A 15192-nucleotide genomic window follows, 5' to 3' on the forward strand; every position below is an offset into this window, starting at 1 on the left:
CCGGAACGCTACCCTACTATATAAAACAGAAGTGAAACTCACCTGAAAATGATGCAAACGCACATAAAGAACATTTTGAAATGAGAAAGGTGCACCAATATGCTGTCATTAACCATTTACTGCCCAAACCTACATTTTATCACAAAAAAGTACCCGGAACGGGCCGGAACACTACCCTAATATATAAAATGGCAGCAAAACTCACCTGAAAATGATGCAAACACGTATGAAGAACATTTTGAAATGAGAATGGTGCAACAATATGCTTTTATTAACCATTTACTGCCCAAAACCTACATTTTATCACGACAAAGTACACGGAACGGGCCGGAACACTAACCTAATATATAAAATAGCAGTGAAACTCACCTGAAAATGATGCAAACACACATGAAGAACATTCTGAAATGAGAAAGGTGCACCAATATGCTGTTATTAACCCATTACTGCCCAAAATCTACATTTTATCACAAAAAAGTACCCGGAACGGGCCGGAACACTGCCTTAATATACAAAACGGCAGTGAAACTCACATTAAAATGATGCAAACACACATGAGGAACATTTTTAAATGAGAAAGGTGCACCAATATGCTGTCATTAACCATTTACTGACCAAACCTACATTTTATCACAAAAAAGTACCCAGAACGGGCCGGAACACTACCCTAATATATAAAACGGCAGTCTAACTCACCTGAAAATGATGCAAAAACATATGAAGAACATTTTGAAATGTGAAAGGTGCACCAATATGTTGTCATTAACCATTTACTGCCCAAAACCTACATTTTATCACGACAAAGTACCCGGAACGGGCCGGAACGCTAACCTAATATATAAAACGGCAGTGAAACTCACCTGAAAATGATGCAAACACACATGAAGAACATTTTGAAATGAGAATGGTGCACCAATATGCTGTCATTAACCAATTACTGTCCAAAACCTACACTTTATCACAATAAAGTACACAGATCAGGCCGGAACGCTTCCCTAATTTATAAAACGGCAGTGTAACTCACCTGAAAATGATGCAAACAAACATGAAGAACATTTTGAAATGAGAAAGGTGCACCAATATGCTGTCATTAACCATTTACTGCCCAAAACCTACATTTTATCACGAAAAAGTACCTGGATCAGGCCGGAAAGCTTCCCTAATATATAAAATGGCAATGTAACTCACCTGAAAATGATGCAAACACACATGAAGAACATTTTGAAATGAGAAAGGTGCACCAATATGCTGTCATTAACCATTTAATGCCCAAAACCTACATTTTATCAGGAAAACGTACCTGGAACGGGCCGGAATGCTACCCTAATATATAAAATGGCAGCAAAACTCACCTGAAAATGATGCAAACACACATGAAGAACATTTTTAAATGAGAAAGGTTCACTAATATGCTGTCATTAACCCATTACTGCCCAAAACTTACATTTTATCACGACAAAGTACACAGAACGGGCCGAACACTACCCTAATATATAAAACGTCAGCAAAACTCACCTGAAAATGTTGCAAACACACATGAAAAACATTTTGAAATGAGAAAGGTGCACCAATATGCTGTCAATAACCCATTACTGCCCATAATCTACATTTTATCACGAAAAAGTACCCGGAACGGACCGGAACGCTTACCATTATACAAAAACAGCAGTGAAACTGCCCTGAAAATGATGCAAGCAGACATGAAGAATATTTTGAAATGAGAAAGGTGCACCAATATATGCTGTCATTAACCATTTACTGCCCAAAACCTACATTTTATCACGAAAAAGTACCCGGAACGGGTCGGAACGCTACTCTAATATATAAAATGCTAGCGAAACTCACCTGAAAATGATGCAAACACACATGAAGAACATTTTTAAATGAGAAAGGTGCACCAATATGCTCTCTTTAACCCATTACTACCCAAAACCTACTTTTTATCATAAAAAAGTACCCGGAACGGGCTGGAACACTAACGTAATATATAAAATGGCAGTGAAACGCACCTGAAAATGATGAAAACACACGTGAAAAAATTTTGAAAGAGAAAGGTGAACCAATATGCTGTTATTAACCCATTACTACCCATAATCTACATTTTATCATGAAAAAGTATCTGGAACGGGCCGGAACGCTACCATACTATATAAAACGGCAGTGAAACTCACCTGAAAATGATGCAAACATACATGAAGAACATTTTGAAATGAGAAAGGTGCGCCAATATGTTGTCATTAACCCATTACTGCCCAAAATCTACATTTTATCATGAAAAAGTACCCGGAACGGGCCGGAACACTACCTTAATTTAAAAAACGGCAGTGAAACTCACATGAAAATGATGCAAACACACATGAAGAACATTTTTAAATGAGAAAGGTGCACCAATATGCTGTCATTAACCATTTACTGCCCAAAACCTACATTTTATCACGAAAAAGTACCTGGATCAGGCCAGAAAGCTTCCCTAATATATAAAATGGCAATGTAACTCACCTGAAAATGATGCAAACACACATGAAGAACATTTTGAAATGAGAAAGGTGCACCAATATGCTGTCATTAACCATTTAATGCCCAAAACCTACATTTTATCAGGAAAACGTACCTGGAACGGGCCGGAATGCTACCCTAATATATAAAATGGCAGCAAAACTCACCTGAAAATGATGCAAACACACATGAAGAACATTTTTAAATGAGAAAGGTGCACTAATATGCTGTCATTAACCCATTGCTGCCCAAAACTTACATTTTATCACGACAAAGTACACAGAACGGGCCGAACACTACCCTAATATATAAAACGTCAGCAAAACTCACCTGAAAATGTTGAAAACACACATGAAAAACATTTTGAAATGAGAAAGGTGCACCAATATGCTGTCAATAACCCATTACTGCCCATAATCTACATTTTATCACGAAAAAGTACCCGGAACGGACCGGAACGCTTACCATTATACAAAAACAGCAGTGAAACTGCCCTGAAAATGATGCAAGCAGACATGAAGAATATTTTGAAATGAGAAAGGTGCACCAATATATGCTGTCATTAACCATTTACTGCCCAAAACCTACATTTTATCACGAAAAAGTACCCGGAATGGGTCGGAACGCTACTCTAATATATAAAATGCTAGCGAAACTCACCTGAAAATGATGCAAACACACATGAAGAACATTTTTAAATGAGAAAGGTGCACCAATATGCTCTCTTTAACCCATTACTACCCAAAACCTACATTTTATCACAAAAAAGTACCCGGAACGGGCTGGAACACTAACGTAATATATAAAATGGCAGTGAAACGCACCTGAAAATGATGAAAACACACGTGAAAAAATTTTGAAATGAGAAAGGTGAACCAATATGCTGTTATTAACCCATTACTACCCATAATCTACATTTTATCATGAAAAAGTATCTGGAACGGGCCGGAACGCTACCATACTATATAAAACGGCAGTGAAACTCACCTGAAAATGATGCAAACATACATGAAGAACATTTTGAAATGAGAAAGGTGCGCCAATATGTTGTCATTAACCCATTACTGCCCAAAATCTACATTTTATCACGAAAAAGTACCCGGAACGGGCCGGAACACTACCTTAATTTAAAAAACGGCAGTGAAACTCACATGAAAATGATGCAAACACACATGAAGAACATTTTTAAATGAGAAAGGTGCACCAATATGCTGTCATTAACCATTTACTGCCCAAAACCTACATTTTATCACGAAAAAGTACCTGGAACGGGCCGGAACGCTACCCTACTATATAAAACGGCAGTTGAAGCCACCTGAAAATGATGCAAACACACATGAAGAACATTTTTAAATGAGAAAGGTGCACCAATATGCTGTCATTAACCCATTACTGCCCAAAATCTATATTTTATCACGAAAAAGTACCCTAAACGGGCCGGAACGGAACCCTACTATATAAAACAGAAGTGAAACTCACCTGAAAATGATGCAAACGCACATGAAGAACATTTTGAAATAAGAAAGGTGCACCAATATGCTGATATTAACACATTACTGCCCAAAATCTACATTTTATCATGAAAAAGTATCCGGAACAGGCCGGAACGCTACCATACTATATAAAACGGCAGTGAAACTCACCTGAAAATGATGCAAACATACATGAAGAACATTTTGAAATGAGAAAGGTGCACCAATATGCTGTCATTAACCCATTACTGCCCAAAATCTACATTTTATCACAAAAAAGTACCTGGATCAGGCCGAAACGCTTCCCTAATATATAAAACGGCAATGTAACTCACCTGAAAATTATGCAAACACACATGAAGAACATTTTGAAATGAGAAAGGTGCACCAATATGCTGTCATTAACCATTTACTGCCCAAAACCTACATTTTATCAGGAAAAAGTACCCGGAACGGGCCGGAACGCTAACCTAATATATAAAACGGCAGTGAAACTCACCTGAAAATGATGCAAACACACATGAAGAACATTTTGAAATGAGAATGGTGCACCAATATGCTGTCATTAACCAATTACTGTCCAAAACCTACACTTTATCACAATAAAGTACACAGATCAGGCCGGAACGCTTCCCTAATTTATAAAACGGCAGTGTAACTCACCTGAAAATGATGCAAACAAACATGAAGAACATTTTGAAATGAGAAAGGTGCACCAATATGCTGTCATCAACCCATTACTGCCCAAAATCTACATTTTATCACAAAAAAGTACCTGGATCAGGCCGAAACGCTTCCCTAATATATAAAACGGCAGTCTAACTCACCTGAAAATGATGCAAAAACATATGAAGAACATTTTGAAATGTGAAAGGTGCACCAATATGTTGTCATTAACCATTTACTGCCCAAAACCTACATTTTATCACGACAAAGTACCCGGAACGGGCCGGAACGCTAACCTAATATATAAAACGGCAGTGAAACTCACCTGAAAATGATGCAAACACACATGAAGAACATTTTGAAATGAGAATGGTGCACCAATATGCTGTCATTAACCAATTACTGTCCAAAACCTACACTTTATCACAATAAAGTACACAGATCAGGCCGGAACGCTTCCCTAATTTATAAAACGGCAGTGTAACTCACCTGAAAATGATGCAAACAAACATGAAGAACATTTTGAAATGAGAAAGGTGCACCAATATGCTGTCATTAACCATTTACTGCCCAAAACCTACATTTTATCACGAAAAAGTACCTGGATCAGGCCGGAAAGCTTCCCTAATATATAAAATGGCAATGTAACTCACCTGAAAATGATGCAAACACACATGAAGAACATTTTGAAATGAGAAAGGTGCACCAATATGCTGTCATTAACCATTTACTGCCCAAAACCTACATTTTATCACGAAAAAGTACCCGGAACGGGTCGGAACGCTACTCTGATATATAAAATGCTAGCGAAACTCACCTGAAAATGATGCAAACACACATGAAGAACATTTTTAAATGAGAAAGGTGCACCAATATGCTCTCTTTAACCCATTACTACCCAAAACCTACATTTTATCACAAAAAAGTACCCGGAACGGGCTGGAACACTAACGTAATATATAAAATGGCAGTGAAACGCACCTGAAAATGATGAAAACACACGTGAAAAAATTTTGAAAGAGAAAGGTGAACCAATATGCTGTTATTAACCCATTACTACCCATAATCTACATTTTATCATGAAAAAGTATCTGGAACGGGCCGGAACGCTACCATACTATATAAAACGGCAGTGAAACTCACCTGAAAATGATGCAAACATACATGAAGAACATTTTGAAATGAGAAAGGTGCGCCAATATGTTGTCATTAACCCATTACTGCCCAAAATCTACATTTTATCATGAAAAAGTACCCGGAACGGGCCGGAACACTACCTTAATTTAAAAAACGGCAGTGAAACTCACATGAAAATGATGCAAACACACATGAAGAACATTTTTAAATGAGAAAGGTGCACCAATATGCTGTCATTAACCATTTACTGCCCAAAACCTACATTTTATCACGAAAAAGTACCTGGATCAGGCCGGAAAGCTTCCCTAATATATAAAATGGCAATGTAACTCACCTGAAAATGATGCAAACACACATGAAGAACATTTTGAAATGAGAAAGGTGCACCAATATGCTGTCATTAACCATTTAATGCCCAAAACCTACATTTTATCAGGAAAACGTACATGGAACGGGCCGGAATGCTACCCTAATATATAAAATGGCAGCAAAACTCACCTGAAAATGATGCAAACACACATGAAGAACATTTTTAAATGAGAAAGGTGCACTAATATGCTGTCATTAACCCATTGCTGCCCAAAACTTACATTTTATCACGACAAAGTACACAGAACGGGCCGAACACTACCCTAATATATAAAACGTCAGCAAAACTCACCTGAAAATGTTGCAAACACACATGAAAAACATTTTGAAATGAGAAAGGTGCACCAATATGCTGTCAATAACCCATTACTGCCCATAATCTACATTTTATCACGAAAAAGTACCCGGAACGGACCGGAACGCTTACCATTATACAAAAACAGCAGTGAAACTGCCCTGAAAATGATGCAAGCAGACATGAAGAATATTTTGAAATGAGAAAGGTGCACCAATATATGCTGTCATTAACCATTTACTGCCCAAAACCTACATTTTATCACGAAAAAGTACCCGGAACGGGTCGGAACGCTACTCTAATATATAAAATGCTAGCGAAACTCACCTGAAAATGATGCAAACACACATGAAGAACATTTTTAAATGAGAAAGGTGCACCAATATGCTCTCTTTAACCCATTACTACCCAAAACCTACATTTTATCACAAAAAAGTACCCGGAACGGGCTGGAACACTAACGTAATATATAAAATGGCAGTGAAACGCACCTGAAAATGATGAAAACACACGTGAAAAAATTTTGAAATGAGAAAGGTGAACCAATATGCTGTTATTAACCCATTACTACCCATAATCTACATTTTATCATGAAAAAGTATCTGGAACGGGCCGGAACGCTACCATACTATATAAAACGGCAGTGAAACTCACCTGAAAATGATGCAAACATACATGAAGAACATTTTGAAATGAGAAAGGTGCGCCAATATGTTGTCATTAACCCATTACTGCCCAAAATCTACATTTTATCACGAAAAAGTACCCGGAACGGGCCGGAACACTACCTTAATTTAAAAAACGGCAGTGAAACTCACATGAAAATGATGCAAACACACATGAAGAACATTTTTAAATGAGAAAGGTGCACCAATATGCTGTCATTAACCATTTACTGCCCAAAACCTACATTTTATCACGAAAAAGTACCTGGAACGGGCCGGAACTCTACCCTACTATATAAAACGGCAGTTGAAGCCACCTGAAAATGATGCAAACACACATGAAGAACATTTTTAAATGAGAAAGGTGCACCAATATGCTGTCATTAACCCATTACTGCCCAAAATCTATATTTTATCACGAAAAAGTACCCTAAACGGGCCGGAACGGAACCCTACTATATAAAACAGAAGTGAAACTCACCTGAAAATGATGCAAACGCACATGAAGAACATTTTGAAATAAGAAAGGTGCACCAATATGCTGATATTAACACATTACTGCCCAAAATCTACATTTTATCATGAAAAAGTATCCAGAACAGGCCGGAACGCTACCATACTATATAAAACGGCAGTGAAACTCACCTGAAAATGATGCAAACATACATGAAGAACATTTTGAAATGAGAAAGGTGTGCCAATATGCTGTCATCAACCCATTACTGCCCAAAATCTACATTTTATCACAAAAAAGTACCTGGATCAGGCCGAAACGCTTCCCTAATATATAAAACGGCAATGTAACTCACCTGAAAATTATGCAAACACACATGAAGAACATTTTGAAATGAGAAAGGTGCACCAATATGCTGTCATTAACCATTTACTGCCCAAAACCTACATTTTATCAGGAAAAAGTACCCGGAACGGGCCGGAATGCCATGGGCGTAGGACATGGGGGAGACAGGGGGGACAAATACCCCCACAATTGTAAGTGGGGGGGATTTAATGTCATTTATCCCCCCCAGAATATGTTTGGTGTGTCGTGCAGGGATAGGTTTTTGAAGTGGGGGGAGGGGCTGCTTACATAGTAATGGTGGCAATACCCTGGGGGCAGATGGGTGATCATCTGCCCCCAGGGAAGCGGGCAAAGAAAAAAAATATATTTTTTAATGTTCTTTTGGGTGGGGGGTGGGTGCGGGTGGGGCCACTAGCCACCAGGAATTCTTACAAGGGGGTGGCCCTCTCCCCTCCACCCTAAGTGGATGGGGGCACCTTATGTAGCCCTCCCTAGGGGCAGATTTCTACCCTTAGGAAGGGGTACATGTGATGCCCCCCATCCATTTGGAGTGTGGGGGAGAGGCCACTGCAAATATTGGCAGATCCAGCCCCCAAGCCTGGGGCAGTATGTTTTGCTCCCCCCGGAGGCAGATGGCCACACACATGTGCCTATCTGCCCCTAAGAAAGGGGCAAAACAGATGATAACTTGTTTTGGGTGGATGTGGGGGGCCACTGAACCACCATGAATGTTATTAGTGGAAATGGGGTGGCCCTATCCCCCCCACCCCAAATGGATGGGGGGCATCTCATGTAGCCCTCCCTGGGGGCAGATTGCTAGTTTGGGTTTATCAGTGGGTTAGCCTTTTCCCTTTGCGCCCAGGTAGGTGCACCCACACATGTGAGGTACTGTTTTCGTCGAGACACCTGTGGGAACGCGGGAAGGTAGGACATCTATTGTTGGCAGCGTGTTCCGGTGGGTGGGAAGAGGCAAATGTCTCTGAAATTTGGTGAAAAAAACACAATTTTCAGACATTTCACGCTGGACACCCACCGAAACACGCTGCCAACAACACATGTCCTACCATCCTGCGTTCCTACAGGTGCCCCAACGAAAACAGTGCCTCAAATGTGTGGGTGCACCTACCTGCGCACAAAGGGAAAACGGTAACCCACTGGTAACACCAAGCCCTTCGGCAGAGCAGATTTTGCTCATGTGGACAACATACAGATTTGGGCCTATGGTGTGGAAGCCACCAAGGAAAACAGGGAACCTCATGCATTTCTAAAAAGAGGACACCTGTGGGAATCCACAGAGGTCTGACTTGCATGAATCGCCCCAGAATGTATTAGCCACAATCCCCATCAAAGTCTGAAATGTTACGACCACCTACATTTGGGGAAAAAAGGGGCCAAATTTGGCCGAGATATCTTATGTAACAAAAACGTTACAAGGGATTGAATGGTGACATACCGAAATCACCAAAAAAGGCCTTGTCAGAAATACCCATGGCAGTTAAGGGGTTAAGACGGTAAAGCCCCAGAAGAGATATTGAGGGTCATTACGAGTTTGGAGGTAGCCATGGTGCTATTAGCGCCAAAGCTGCCTCCAAACTTGTGTCCGGGTTCCTTCAATGGGGGCTTACCAGGTCATTCCAACCTTGGAGGACCCGGCAAGTCCCCTTTCCAAATACCCATTCCCATTCGAGCCCCCATAGGGCTCAATGGGAATGGGTAGGGAGCTAATAACGGGCCCGTTAATAACGGGCCTCTTATTAGCTCCCTTGTCCCTTAGCGGATCCTGCCAAGGACGGTTGGTTTTACCAGCCGGCCTTAGTGGGACCCGCTAAGGGACCTCGTAATGCGACAGTAAGGGGTTAACGGCACCGGCATCCTTACTGGCGCCGTTAAGCCCTTACTGCCAGCCTCGTAATGAGGCCCATAATTTGTAAGGTAGCTCAGTGAGTTAATGCTCCAAATGCAGATTGTGCTCAAGAATATGTAACACCTGTGTTCAGCACCTGGCTTAATCTTCCAGTGGGATAATATGCGCAGTGAATGCATTCAGCTTCCGATGCAACACAGCATTTTCCAGGTCAATTGGTTCAGAAAAAGTGGTGAAAAACACTATTACGGTCGCTTTTTCTAATTGGCCGGATTTTCATGCATTTTCTGGGTGGAGATCCGGAGCCGAGTGGACACACCAGGACCCCCTGTATTTCCCGCTCCACCAGACAAATGCGGCCTTACTGCCAGCATGGATACTCATGCTGGAAATAAGGAAAGGGATTCCTCTGGCATCTCCTTGTAAATTAAACCTGGTAAAAGCGGGCGGAGTCCAGAGGAAGCCATTGTCAATTCCGCCAGCAATCGCTAATTGCACAAGGTATTTACACTCTTCCAGAGTGGAAAAGCAATGTGATTTCACATGCCTTTTATGCTAAAATCTTCCATTTTGTGGCGGAAAAGTAAAACATTGCGCCAATGGAAGTGGTCCACTCCATGCAGTTTACTCTGTGCCTTGATGCTTGGGGGTTTTGCGTGATGCTACACATGTAATAAATAAATAAATACATTTAACATGATCCCAGATAAATGGCAATTCATGATCAGAATGAGTGAGCATGGCATGTCACTGGTAAGAGGGTGTCCTGTGCTTCTTGAGTGCGTTGGCAAATGCCCTTAATTGCCATCTCACATTAAACAGGTGCTTAAACCCATCAATGTGGATTGCTCCATAACAAGTCGACAGAGGTATTTCAAATGGACAATTTAGCTCTTTGGGTGACATTGTCAAAGTGGGAGAATGTTGCCCAGAATGTGCCACTTTCTCTGCGGAGTGAATTGTGCCCACCCCGAGGAAAAAGTGTGAAAAACCCACAAGGGCACCGTGCTCTGCTCTTTCTGGGTGTGTCTTCCCCACAGGGCGACAGATGCCGACTTAGACATGGGTAAGTCTCAGGTGGCAAGGCTGTACCCTAGTTGATGTGGCAAAGGATTCCAGACATCTTAGGCTGATAACATTAGTAGCATTGAGTTACATGCCACCTGACAGGTATGTGTGATAAATTAGCAAAGCAGAGCTGTTAGTGGGCTAAAGCAGGAGGCAATGTCTGCCCACCCTCAAAGGGTACAAACGACCAAAAGAAATAGGCCCTTCCCCCATCATGGCTGTAAAGGCCAGGCTCCAAACCAGGGCAAGAATGCCCTCCAATCATCCATGCCCACGCGTAGTGTACCCCTCGTGCTCCAGGAACCTGTTGAGCAACCTCTGTGCTTTCCAGGTGATACTAACATTATTTAAAACCAGAAATCTAAAAATTAATCGCTTAATTGCAGCTGGAAATTAGCTCCTGGCGTGATCAAAATGTCTTAACCAAGTGTGACATCATCCCCTTCATTTATAAGCAATATGTGTGTTCTCGCGTTTCTTCATCCACTGAAATACTGTTAGAAACAAAGGCAAGAGTTGTGTCTCTTGTGTAGGCATTAGGAAGGCAGGTGCCAGCCTCTGGCATAATATGCCCATGTTCTTCCAATATTGGCTAGCTGTTGCCCTCTCATGGCCAGGTAGAACCGTTATAGCAGTGACTGGCAAATGTCTTTCCCCGGCAGACAGTAAAGCGGAAATAAGAGGCCAATTGAAGACACGGAACAAATAGCAGTTAAGACAGACTGTAGCTGCCATTGCTGTGTTAGAAAGAATATGTTGAGTGTTCAAGCAAGGAGGTATGTATTAAGCAAGCAAGCAGTGGGGCAAGGGAGAGGCAAAGAAAGGCCAGAGGGGCTCTTTGAATAGTGTAACAGGGCAGAGGACCCATGCTCCGCCGTCCTAGTAACATATGAGAAAAGCAAATAGATCACGCATTGCAGCAAATGTTAAACGAAAAAGGAACAGAGTCCAGCTCTGCATTCAGAATAACAAAGGCAAAGAAAGGCTAGGCTCTAAAGCCAGCATGAGATGGATTAAGAGGGACCAGACTCATTGTGTGAGACTGCCCCGGCCCTCCCAGGAGTGCTGGAGGGGCAGCCCACATAGCGGGCTACCCCTCTGGCCAAACCCCATGGTCCACATACACCCCACCTACGAGGCATCCCCCGGATCCGACGCATCCAGCCGCGGACCTGGGGAGTGCTTATTAGGGGGTGGGCTTGCGATCGCTCATCCTCCTTGTTTGCTGTACCCCCCCACACCCGCTGGAGGACAGTCAAAGCATCAACATCACACACCTGGTCCCTCTACTCCAATAACAGGGCTTACTCAGAGGTACAAGCAAGATTTCCTCTTTCTTTGAAACCCCCATCCTTCCATTCCAAGAGACACACACGTCTCCTTGCCCCACACAAAAAAGTAGCAACTTGCAGTTGGTAGAAAAGGCTGCAACTCCTTTATTTGGCAGGAGTCCACTTACAGGTGATCTGTCTCTTAACGAGCTGGCGTCCTAGCTGTGGTCCACTGGAAGTAATTGTTATTTCCTCTCTCTTACCATGAGCGCATAGTCAGATGACAAATCCAGAAATGCAACATATAAAGACATGTCTTTGCTGCTGTATCCTTTAATTTTCTTCTGTTTTCTTTTCTTCTTTTCTCTTGTTTTATACAGTGATATTTGTGAGTTAATACGTACTGCTATTTTAATTTTAATGTTGTAAAAAGTCGAGTTCTTTGACTAAAACACAATAAATAAATTAAAAAGCTAAGTCCCCAAGGTGTCCTCTGTTCCCCCCAGATTTTATGTGTCTCCTACGCCCCTGCGGAATGCTACCCTAATATATAAAACGTCAGCGAAACGCACCTGAAAATGATGCAAAAACACACATGAAGAACATTTTTAAATGAGAAAGGTGCACCAATATGCTGTCATTAACCCATTACTGCCCAAAACCTACATTTTATCACGAAAAAGTACACAGACCCGGCCGGAACACTACTCTAATATATAAAATGGCAGTAAAACTCACCTGAAAATGTTGCAAACGCACATGAAGAACATTTTGAAATGAGAAAGGTGCACCAATATGCTGTCATTAACCATTTGCTGCCCAAACCTACATTTTATCACAAAAAAGTACCCGGAACGGGCCGGAAGACTACCCTAATATAAAAAATGGCAGCGAAACTCACCTGAAAATGATGCAAACACGTATGAAGAACATTTTGAAATGAGAAAGGTGCACCAATATGCTGTCATTAACCATTTGCTGCCCAAAACCTACATTTTATCAGGAAAACGTACCTGGAACGGACCGGAATGCTACCCTAATATATAAAACGGCAGCAAAACTCACCTGAAAATGATGCAAACACACATGAAGAACATTTTTAAATGAGAAAAGTGCACCAATATGCTGTCATTAACCCATTACTGCCCAAAACTTACATTTTATCACGAAAAAGTACACAGAACGGGCCGGAACACTACCCTAATATATAAAACGGCAGCAAAACTCACCTGAAAATGTTGCAAACACACATGAAAAACATTTTGAAATGAGAAAGGTGCACCAATATGCTGTCAATAACCCATTACTGCCCATAATTTACATTTTATCACGAAAAAGTACCCGGAACGGACCGGAACGCTTGCCATTATATAAAACGGCAGTGAAACTGACCTGAAAATGATGCCAGCGCACATGAAGAACATTTTTAAATGAGAAAGGTGCACCAATATGCTGTCATTAACCCATTACTGCCCAAAATCTACATTTTATCACAAAAAAGTACCCTAAACGGGCCGGAACGCTACCCTACTATATAAAACAGAAGTGAAACTCACCTGAAAATGATGCAAAAGCACATGAAGAACATTTTGAAATGAGAAAGGTGCACCAATATGCTGTCATTAACCATTTACTGCCCAAACCTACATTTTATCACAAAAAAGTACCCGGAACGGGCCGGAACACTACCCTAATATATAAAATGGCAGCAAAACTCCCCTGAAAATGATGCAAACACGTATGAAGAACATTTTGAAATGAGAATGGTGCAACAATATGCTTTTATTAACCATTTACTGCCCAAAACCTACATTTTATCACGACAAAGTACACGGAACGGGCCGGAAAAAACACTAACCTAATATATAAAATAGCAGTGAAACTCACCTGAAAATGATGCAAACACACATGAAGAACATTCTGAAATGAGAAAGGTGCACCAATATGCTGTTATTAACCCATTACTGCCCAAAATCTACATTTTATCACAAAAAGGTACCCGGAACGGGCCGGAACACTACCTTAATATACAAAACGGCAGTGAAACTCACATGAAAATGATGCAAACACACAAGAGGAACATTTTTAAATGAGAAAGGTGCACCAATATGCTGTCATTAACCATTTACTGACCAAACCTACATTTTATCACAAAAAAGTACCTAGAACGGGCCGGAACACTACCCTAATATATAAAACGGTTGTCTAACTCACATAAAAATGATGCAAAAACATATGAAGAACATTTTGAAATGTGAAAGGTGCACCAATATGTTGTCATTAACCATTTACTGCCCAAAACCTACATTTTATCACGACAAAGTACCCGGAACGGGCCGGGACGCTAACCTAATATATAAAACGGCATTGAAACTCACCTGAAAATGATGCAAACACACATGAAGAACATTTTGAAATGAGAAAGGTGCACCAATATGCTGTCATTAACCATTTACTGTCCAAAACCTACACTTTATCACAATAAAGCACACAGATCAGGCCGGAACGCTTCCCTAATATATAAAACGGCAGTGTAACTCACCTGAAAATGATGCAAACAAACATGAAGAACATTTTGAAATGAGAAAGGTGCACCAATATGCTGTCATTAACCATTTACTGCACAAAACCTACATTTTATCACGAAAAAGTACCTGGATCAGGCCGGAACGCTTCCCTAATATATAAAATGGCAATGTAACTCACCTGAAAATGATGCAAACACACATGAAGAACATTTTGAAATGAGAAAGGTGCACCAATATGCTGTCATTAACCATTTACTGCCCAAAACCTACATTTTATCAGGAAAACGTACCCGGAACGGGCCGGAATGCTACCCTAATATATAAAACGGCAGCAAAACTCACCTGAAAATGATGCAAACACACATGAAGAACATTTTTAAATGAGAAAGGTGCACCAATATGCTGTCATTAACCCATTACTGCCCAAAACGTACATTTTATCACGAAAAAGTACACAGAACGGGCCGGAACACTACCCTAATATATAAAACGGCAGCAAAACTCACCTGAAAATGTTGCAAACACACATGAAAAACATTTTGAAATGAGAAAGGTGCACCAA

This window comes from Ambystoma mexicanum, chromosome 11 (genome assembly GCF_040938575.1).
Source record: "Ambystoma mexicanum isolate Mex_15411 chromosome 11, UKY_AmexF1_1, whole genome shotgun sequence".
NCBI classification, from domain to species: domain Eukaryota; kingdom Metazoa; phylum Chordata; class Amphibia; order Caudata; family Ambystomatidae; genus Ambystoma; species Ambystoma mexicanum.